This window comes from Antechinus flavipes, chromosome 5 (assembly GCF_016432865.1).
Source record: "Antechinus flavipes isolate AdamAnt ecotype Samford, QLD, Australia chromosome 5, AdamAnt_v2, whole genome shotgun sequence".
Taxonomy (NCBI): domain Eukaryota; kingdom Metazoa; phylum Chordata; class Mammalia; order Dasyuromorphia; family Dasyuridae; genus Antechinus; species Antechinus flavipes.
In genome coordinates this window covers 272,515,653-272,526,696 of record NC_067402.1, presented here as the reverse complement: position 1 = coordinate 272,526,696, position 11,044 = coordinate 272,515,653, and positions in this window count along the sequence as shown.

Here is an 11,044-nt window from a genome sequence, read left to right as displayed (position 1 = left end):
CAATCAATAAGCATTAGTAAGTATCTATTGTGTACCAGGTCTCATAATGAGATTCCAGCACATAGCACAGTGGGCACTTAATAAATACTTGCTGACTTAAAAATACAAAAATGAGTTCAAATGTAATCTTTTTAAGGGCAGAAATGTCATTGTATTATCTAAATATCAATTATCACCAAGCATTGATGTCAGCATGAAATTGAGATCTTAACTTTAAAATAATTTTTTTAATTTGATTTACACAGACTTATTCCTTCTTTAAAAAGTTAGTCATTACAGATTTTAGCATTTGGGGATAATTCACCAAGCATTTTCTAGGCACACACAGAGACACTGGAAAAGTCTATTTACTTAATTTAACTTTCCAGTTCTCAATTTCATCGTTGACTGATGACTTCAAAGTCCTTTTCGTTGTAAATTTGAGATCCTATCTTCCTATTCACTCGTTCTCTAGATGACCTTGGGCAAATAATTTCATCTGTGCCTCAGTTGTAAAATGAGACCGTTGGTCTCCGTCTCTAGGGTCCCTTCCAGCTCTAGAGCCATGACCTTTAGAAGCCTCCCAGCCCATCCTTCTTGCCCCGCTGTTCCAGGCTGCCCCTCCAATGCCTCCTGCAGGAAAGTTGAATCCTGTATTTGACATGGTTCCATGCAAATGGCCTAGACTGGAGAAAGTGCAAGTGAACATATTGAGTGTCCTTAGAAGCCTAAAGGCTGGTTCTCATTGGATTCACTCTGATTTCTTTGGGGCCCTAGACCCATGAGTCAGAATTTGTTTTGATGACTAAATTAAGCCTAGTGCATGATATAGCGAGCTGTTCTTAGATCACTACCTAAAACGAATGAACATTCCATCTTCATTAAAGATTGTCAGTTGTTTTCAGGCCAGCATATGGACAGCTCAGCTAATGCCACCTGTGATCCATGCTTAGGGGATTATACTGACTTTGATCCAGGCCTGAATTTCTAGAGCCAAAATCTGTTTACATCAAGTCTTAGGTTGCAGGGAGTTTGAGAGAAAATAAATAAAACTTTGCTAAAAGAAATCAAGGAATGTAATGTTTTACAAGCTTTAGAGCTGAAAGGGATCTTAGAGGCCATGGAGTGCAACCCTTTTGTTTTACAGATGAGGAAATGGAGGGTAACATTCTTTCCACTATTCCACTCTAGTTGTCCTAAGTTTTACCTTGAAAGCAAAGGGAAGAAAAAAAAAAAAAACCAAATCAAAATATTTTACTCACTAATAAGCATTATTTCCCAATAATCTCAGGTGAAAGTCCTTATTCAATCAATTAGCATTTATTAAGCACCCACTATATGGTGATATAAAAATAAAAATGAAAAAGTTCCTGTACTCAAGGAAGGAAGAAAGGAAACAAGCAATTATTAAGATACTCTCATATACCAGGGACTGGAGCTTTATAAAGTGCTAAGCACTTGATAACAAATGTTACCTCATTTGATCCTCACCACAACCCTAAGAGGGAGATACTGTTATATGCCATTTGACAGAGGAGGAAACTAACTGAAGCAGGCAAAGTTTTGCCCAGGATTATACAACTGGCAAGTAGCTGAGGCAAGATTCAAATGTGGATCTTTTCTGACTCTCCCCGCAGCTAGCTTTGCTGCATGAAGAAGTTTACATTCTAAGCAGGAGGTAACATATTAATATATAGGTATCCTGACTACATACAGATTAGGTGCACAGTAACAGAGGCAACATTAGTAGTTAGTGGGATCAGGAGCCACTTTGTAGCACAAAAGACTTAAGTGGACTCTTGAAGGAAACTAGGCTTTCACATTGTCACTGATTCAGTAAGTGTAGGGAGCCTAACAATGTGCCCAGCACCGTGCTATAAACAGGTAGAAATCAGCCAACAGTAAAGGTCTGAGGGGCAGCTAGATGGTGCAGGGGATAGAGCTTCCTAGCTGTGTGACACTGGGCTAGTCACTTAATCCCAAATACCTTGCAAAACAAAACAAAATAAACAGTAAAGGTTTGCTATGTACTGAAGCACCAAAGCTACAAAGAGAAACATGGACCAGTTCCTGCCCTCAGAAAGCTTACCTTCTAATGGAGATATAGAACATGTAAACAGGTAAATTTACATATACATATATATTTATATACATATGTATATGTATATAAAGATATATACACTTTTAAAAACTATTTTGTATAATCCCAATTTATATATTATATATATATGATATATAGAGAATCAATTATTATATGTGTATATATTATATATAACATATTCATATATCACATATTATTACATATCATATATATGTCAATATATTGATATTATATATAAATTAGAGTTATACAAAGTAGTTTCAATAGGAAGAGAATATTAATAGGAAGGGGAAAGGATGATATTGAAAGGTCCCCTGTATAAGACAACACCCAAGTTGTCCTTGGAAGAAATCTGAAGGTTTTAAGGGATGAGGGTGAGGAGAGAGAATATTTCAACCTTAGCTAGAAGAGGGGTGGTCTCAATTCAGAGAAACAGTGCCAGGAGACAGAAAAGCATATAAAGGAACAGCTGGCAGGGCAGCTTAACTGGAACAGAGAATGGGAAAGATTAATATGAAATAAAATAGGAAAGGTAGGTAGGAGCCAGATTGTAGAGAATTTTAAAATGCCAGGTGGAAGACTTTGTGCAAAATTTTAAGTATCACTCAATATAAGTAAGGCACTTGTGAATATAAAAGTATAAGCAGCCAAACCCTATTTTCAATTTTTCTGGAGACAACAGACCTATGAGGAACTCTCAGTGTGTAGACTCCCTCCCCCAATGAGGATCAGTATCTTCTCTACGATCTTGGATCATAGATTTGGAACTAAGAAGTCATTCTCTCTCTGCCCCTTGCCAGCACAAAATTGCAGAGTTCTGTACATCACACCCTGCTGTCTCTCAATCCAATAATTTAATATGGGGGTGGGAGGGAATACACACACATGTGATAATATAACAAGTACAAAAGGGAAATCCAAGCAAAGTTCTTTGGGAAATACAAAAAAGAAAAAGTCATTTTCATCCAGGAAGTTTTAATGAAAGAGATTAACAATCAATCAAGTTGGGCCTTGTAAGAAGGGAGGGATTAAAATGGGTGGAGTTGGACTTCAGTCCAGATGTGAGCAAAGCCACAGAAGAAGGAGATGGTAGGGCAGGGATGGAGAATCAGGAATTGGGAACAGTCTGGTCTGGCTTAAAAATTAAGTAAAGGAAAGGGGCTGGCATGAAACAAGACTGCAAGAGATAGCTTGGAGGTAGCTTGTGGGAGGCCCTAGATATCCAGCTCAGTAACTTATACATGGCCATTTAATAGTTACTGGGGAGGCACTGGAGGTTCTGAGTATGGGAGGATTATGATCAGAGAAGGGATGACCAAAGATTATCCAGGTATTAATTAGTGTAAAGGACAGACCAGAGAAGACGCAGACTAAAGATCTTCCAAAGAATGGGTTGGCTGAGATGTCTCTGACAGCTCTTCCAGTACCATATCTATGGTACTGTTAGACTAAGTCACTTAACCTTCCTGGGTCTCGGTCACATCATCTGTAAAATGACTAGATTGCCTCAAAGATTTCGTATAGTTTCAAATCTAAGAACCCATTATCCTAAGATGACATCTAACACGATCAAACCACATCTTGAATGTAGCCAAACACTCCGCTTTATTTTATTTATTTCCAAAAGAAAATATAAATCAAAAATTTTAAAACCAAGAAAAATAAAATTAAAAAATATGCTTCTATCTGTATTTAGACTTCATCAGTTCTTTTTTCTGGGAATGGATGGGAATCTTCATCATAAGTCCTTCAATTTTCCTGAATCATTGTATTGCTGAGAAGAGCTAAATCTTCATGGCTGATCATCCTACAACATTGTCGTTACTGTGTAAAATTTTATCCTGGTGCCACTCATGTCACTTTGCTTCAGTTCACATAAGTCTTTCCTTGTTTTTCTGAGAGTATCTGACATTTCTCCTAGCACAATAGTATTCCCCCACAATCTTAAGCCACGGCTTGTTCAGTCATTTGCATACTAATAGGTATCCCCTCAATTTACATTTTTACCACCAGAAAAGAGAGGCCATAAGTATTTCTGTACATAAAGATCCTTTTCCTTTTTTTCCCCCCTTTTTGGGGGAATGGTATTGATAGGTCAAAGGGTATTCATGTTTTTATAGTCCTCTGAGTATAGTTTCAAATTGCTCTACATAATGGTTGAAAAATCAGTTCACAACTCCACCAACAATGTATTAGTGTCTCAATTTTCCCACTTGCCCTCCAACATTTGCCATTTTCCTTTTCTATCCTATTAGCCAATCTAATAGATGTGAGGTAGCACCTCAGATTGTTACTGGTTAAAGAAATGCAAGTTAAAACAAACACTCCATTTTAGAAAGAACATTGACCATATGGAATACAAAAGAAAGGGAATATTAGACTATGGCCTTCAAGAATCTGAAGGACCATCACGAGGAAGAGAAATTAGCTTTCTTTTGGGTCAGAAGAAAACTGAATCAGTAAGGCAACTTTAGGCTTCATGCAAGAATATTATGTTGTTTGGTCATTTTAATCATTGCCAACTCTTCATAACCCCATTTGGGGTTTTTTGGGGCAAAGATATTGGAGTGATTTTCCATTTCCTTCTCTAGCTCATTTTGCAGATGAGGAAACTGAGGCAAACAGGGTGACTTCCCTTAGGTCACATAGCTAGTAAATAAGTGTCTGAGGCTAGATTTGAACACAAGAAGATGAGTCTTCTTGACTCCAGGCCCAACATTCTATCTATTGTGCCACCTGACTTAACTGCCCAAGCAATTGTTAAATTGCTGAGAAAGCGTGGACCTGCATTAGTAGAAGTTGTCTATATAGCCAGGTTGTGATTAATGTGAAAAATGAACCCTGTGAAATGGTTGTATTCATATTACTTGAATTTACAACTATGTAAAATATGGTCATTGGTTGTAGTCCAATGGAATTATGCAATGTGAATTTGAATAATTCTACTGTTTCATTATTTGCACTGATCAAAACCTGGCTGTACTAGTAAAACTAAGGCTAGTCCTCTCCTGTGAAAAGGATTTGATTTGTTGTACTTGGTCCTAGAGGGAAGAATCAGAAGCAGTTTGGCAGAATTTGTAGAGACAAATGAAGATGTAAATTTGGCCATTTTTGTTTTTATTGACCCATGTAGGGAGCTTCTGCTGAGCTAGATGCATAAGGAATTACCGAGTCCAGATTAAACTCCTTCTGGAGCCGATAGTGACATAAGAAAGGAACACAAACTATAATATCATCTATTAAGTGCATTAAAGAACAGAAAAGAAGGTAGTAGGTGAGATCTTATAGACCACTGCCAAACAGGAAATCAGAGAAGATTTCATAAAAAATAGCATTTAAGTAGGACTTTACTGAAGAAAAGGAAGATATTAGAAAGAAGACAGGGGAAGGAACCAGGAACAAGACTTCATTGTCACCTTCTAGCCATTTCCAGACCAATTCACCGACACTCTAGGCTTTCTCCCTATTCTCATTTCCCTCCCATCAGATACTCAAATCATACCCCAAGAACCACCTTGGGCTTACAGGCAATCTTGAATCCCATCTCACACAGAATGAGGCTTTCAAATCACTAGTTGACCTTTTCCAAGCCAAACCACCCTGAGTGTATCCCAATTCACCCTCCAGTCTTTGAATTTCTTTGTGTTGTCTGTATGAAGACTGTCTTGTTTGCCTGTGTTCACATCCCTAAGCATAGTGCCTAGTATATAACTATTACTTAATAAATACCTTCTCATTCATTTGTTCATTTATTCATTCATTCACTCCAGACATAAGTAACAGTGGGAGAAGAGGCACAGAAGCAAGAGTTCAAGCTGTTTGAGACACCAAAAATATATCAATTCAATCTGAGTGTACGGTGCTTTAAAAAGAATAATATCGCAGAATTTGTTGGAAGAACCCTCAGCAGCCATCTAATTCAACTTGTGTCCCCAAAAAAAGAAAAATCCGCAGGACAGTGCCCATCCATTCTATTCTTGAAGCCCTCCCATGCGGAGAGAGCCACATCTCCCCAGGTAGCCCATTGCACTCAGGGAGCTCTCTTATATTACACAGTTGTTCCTGGCACAAAGTTAAATACTGGTTTTTGCAGCATCCCCCACCCCCCTTGCTCCTGGTTCTACCTTCTAAGACGAAAGGAAACAAATCCACTTCTTCCTCCATATGACAGCCATTCAAATATCTGAACAAAGCCATGCTGTGTCCCCAAATTACCTCTTCTCCAGGCCAAACTGTCCCCATTCCATCAGCAAGTCCTTACGTGATAAGGACTTGAGGTTCTTCTCCATCCAGGCGGACCTCCTCCAAACACTCTACACATTTTCAGTGTTCTCCTTAAACTGTGCAGCCCAGAAATATAAATGTCCCTTTCTTTCCCTGCCCCTTAGAATGGCAGTTTTAAGATAATGCTATAAAACCAAGGAGCTGGAAGGTGCTATATAGGGAATAGAGCACCAAGCCTGGAGTCAGGAAGACTCATATATCCGAGTTCAAATCTGATTTCAGACATTTACTAGCTGGGTGACAATAGGCAAGTCACTTAACCCTGTTTGCCTCAGTTTCCTCAACTGTAAAATGAGTTGGAGAAGGAAATGGCAAACTGTTCTAGTATCTTTGCCAAGAAAACCCCAAAGGGGATCAGAAAGAATAGAAAACAACTGAGTGATTGTGTAGAGTCTTGAAAATCAGGCAAAGAATGACATTTGGGGATGGTAATCTGAATAAGCATCATGGCCAAGGAGAAAGAGAGCAAAGACTCCTTACTGGAATCAAGAAGGCCCGAGTGCAAATCCTGCCTAATAGAGGATTATTATCCTCTAATAATAGATAAATATATCTTTATCTTTTATAAAAATAGTTTGTCTTTTTAGTATTATGGTTCCCTTTCAGAGTCTGTTGACAGACTCTTCAGAATAATAAGGAAACCAACTATATTGAAATGTCATTATTTTTTTAAAAATTGATACCTTGTCCAGCCCAAAAAGATACACAGCCATTCATAGACTAGGGCTACCACTGACTGGTTTAGGAACTCTACCATGCTCTACTTCTAACATAGGAGATTAGAAGTAAAAGATTATATTAGGATAATAGCAGTGGAAATTGAGATGTAAAAAATGTTATAGAGGTGAAATAGCTTTACTAATTGGTTATCTGGGAGAGGGATGAGTAACAGATAATCCCAAAGTCACAAATATGGTAGAAGTGAAGAGTTCTGATACCACAGAGAGAAACAAGATTTAGGCAGGGAAGGTAATGAGCTTAGTTTGGGACATGTGGAATTCTTGGTGTTGAAGGCGAGTTAAGTGCCAAGGCAGCTATGGATGACACTGAAAAGGAGGGGAGAGAAGAGATAGGGAGGTAAAAGGAAAATGTGGGTAGACCTCTGCATATTGATGACAGAGTAAAAGAAGGAGAAAAAGAGGAACACTATCTAAGACAGCAACTGGTAGAACAAGACAACCAGAGGAGGTACAATCAAGTTTTCAAAATGGGGGAGCAAAAAAAAAAAACGTATTAACCCTGGAGTTCAAAAATCAATGTTCAAATCCTACCTATGTTCCCTTGAATACATCATTTAATGTTCTTCCACCTCTGGGTCCTCATTTCTAAAATAAACACTTGGATTCCAGAAAGCAATCTGAAATTATGTTCCAAAAGCAATTAAAGTGACCCCAAAGAGATCTAAGAGGGAAAGGATCCACATATACAAAACTATTTCTTACAGCTTTTGTGGCGAAAAGAATTAGAAACTGAAGGGATGTCCATCAGTGGGAGGGCGGCCAAACAAGTTATAATATATAAATGCAAGTAAGAAGTGACAAAGGGAATGGTTTCAGGAAATTCTAGGAAGACTTTTATGATGTGAGTAGAACTAGGAGAACAATTTATACAGTCACAACAACATTATCAAGATAACCAACTTTGAAAGGCTTTGGAACTCTGATCAACACAATGACCAACTACAATTTCCAAAGGATTCATGTTGAAACCTACTAACATCCATCTCCACACAGAGAATGGGTGGCCTCAGAGTACAGATTGGAGCATATTTTCTTTTCTTCGTTTTTTCGAATCAATGCTGGTATTTGTTTCACATGTCAATACATATTTATAACGGGTTTTGTTTTTCATGTTTTTTCAATGAGTGATGGAGGATAGAGGGAAAGAAAATGGAACTGAAAAAAACCTGGATTAAAAAAAATTTTTTTTTTAATTAAGGGGTTGAACCAGATAATTTCTGAAATCCTTTCGTAAGGAAAAGGGTCCCTTCTTACTCTGATACTGAGGAGGGAAATAAAGAAAGGGCTGCCAAGAGAATCAGAGGACTTGACGGAGCTTATGTAGAAGCTGAGGTCATCTTCGTAGGGCAATGGAGCAAAGTATGGATTGGGAAGCTGGCCAGAGGAGGTTTGAGTCTAACTACTGTGAGGAAAGTGACAGAGTCATTGGTAGAGGAATTAAAGGAATCTGGCAGACCAAATTTCTATCTGTGACATGATTAGGATATAAAACAAAGCAGGCTATTAGAAACTATAATATGTAATGCAGTGAAGCAGGACCAATGAAGACTGAAATGAAAAGAAATCACCTATAGGCCCGAGTTATCAAGAAAAAGCTTTGGAGAAACCCACATTTGGCCTGGACCTTAGGGGATGAATAGGTTTAAAAGAGCTGGAGAGGAGTAACAGAGGGCACCATGAACAAAAGGTGAGAAATCAGCATAATCATGGCAGGTGGACAGTGAAGATCATACACAGTTCCTTTGCTTGGCAAGGACAGAATTCCAGAACTGGGAGAATATTCAGAAGGCATCACTTCCAATGCTATATCACATTACTAGTCAAGGAGTTAGGAGGTACTGAGCTCAAACCTACCTCAGACTTGGCTGTGAGACCTTGGACAAATCTTTTTAATTTCTCTCAAGCTCAGTTACCTCTTGGGGATAACTATCTATCTCTTGGGGTTGTTGTACAGATGAAGCAAAATAACATGGCTTGTAAAATGCTTTATGAACTTAAAACATTATATAAATGATAGCTGTTATTATGGCCCTGGAATTCTAGGACAGCTAGGCGGCACAGTGAATAGGGTGCTGGGCCTAGAGTCAACAAGAGCTGAATTCAAACTCAGCCACAGATACTCATTAGTTGTGTTATTCTGAACAAATCACTTAACTCTGTTTACCTCAGTTTTCTCATCTGGAAAATGAGCTAGAGAAAGGAATGGCAAACTATTCCAGTATCTTTACCAAGAAAACCCCAACTGGGATCACAAAGTATTGGATATGACTAAAAAATGACTAAAAACAACAACATTCTAGTTTATGGAGTTCTTTATAGGACCCAGTTTTAGAATCCACCAAAATAACTATCCTTCTTACCTGTGAACTTGATCAACACACCATCTGTGACTTTATATAAGTCATTATTTCACATGTTGAATAGAAAAGAGAGCTGGGGTACTGAGCTATGTACACTGACATCACTTAAACAGTTAAGTCACTTAATCACTATTCTTTGAGAAATCACTGCTCTTTAGTCAACCCATCGAGCTAATGTGCCCAGCCAACATCTCGCCATCATCTTCATGAGTATCTCATTTAAAAAAAAAAAAAAAACTTTTTCAAATGGCTTGTTGAAATCCAGGGCTACCATGCTTACAGGGATGCACTCTTTGATGTATCAGTCTAATAACCCCATCCAAAAAGAATGAGATGTTTTTCTGGTATGACTTGTCCTTATTGAACTCCTGTTGGGTTAAGTGATTTCCCATCCTATTCCAAGTGCTCAGAAAACATCCTTTGCATCTCCCTTAGTCTAGAATTTTCCCAAGAATCCAAGGCAAGTCCATTTTCTAGGTTCACAGCAAACAGCCATTGAAAATTCAAACATTTTTCCATCTTCAATCCTGAGACATCTCTCCAGTTTGCCATAGATGTTCAATTAGTGCCAATGACTGCTCGACGTTTACATTCACAAATTGTTTCAATAAATTCCACTAGAGCAGATACTAAAACTTATTTGAAATTTATTCTTCCCTGCCAACATATTTGCACAGATTTCTATACATAGTTGGCACTTAAATGCTAACCTACAAAAAATTGTAAGCACTTAATATTTATTGCCTTGTTTCCTGCCTCCCCTATCAAGATATTTTAAAAATAATTTATTATCCATATAATATCATTAGCATGTTAGTAATATTATGAAATGATGATAATATATTAATATTTCAATAATATAATCCTATTATAATATAAATACTTATACTATTAACCATATATCATATTTATATAATATAAATAATATGTTATCCATATATTGCATTTTTCCTTATTCATATATAATATTCATATTATATATGTTCGTATGTAATAAAGCTTATAACTCTCCCAAGTTTGTGTAATTAGGAAATTTAACAAAGATACATTTCTATCTATTCCTTTGGATCATATAAGATCACAGATTTAGAACTGGAAAGGATCTTAGATTTTATCTAGTCTAACCCCTTCATTTTTACAAATCAGTAAACTGAGACTCAGAGAGAAGCTGTAGCTCATCCAATGTCATACAGATAGTAAATATCAGAAACAGAATTTGAACTCAAGTCTTCTGAGACTCGATTCAATTCTCTTCCTACAGAGGTTCTCGTAAAAGAGAAAGGTCCCATTCTTACTTTGAACAAAAGAACTTAAGTGAATCTGAATTCAAATCCAGACTCTGTCCCATCACTAGCTTCCGTTTCTCCTCTGGAAATTGAAGGGCACAGACTAGGTGACTTCTAAGATTTCTACCTGGTTCTAAATGCTGTAGAATGGCAGTTCCCCAGCCACAGGGCAGAGGGTGAGAGCTTTCTGGGCTCCTTTCCCAGAATCCCCCCTCTGTCTTGGCTCCCCTTCTCAAGAAAGAGCTAAACTTACCTGGGGGAGGTTACCTCTGGGGGCCTGGGATTCTGCCGAGT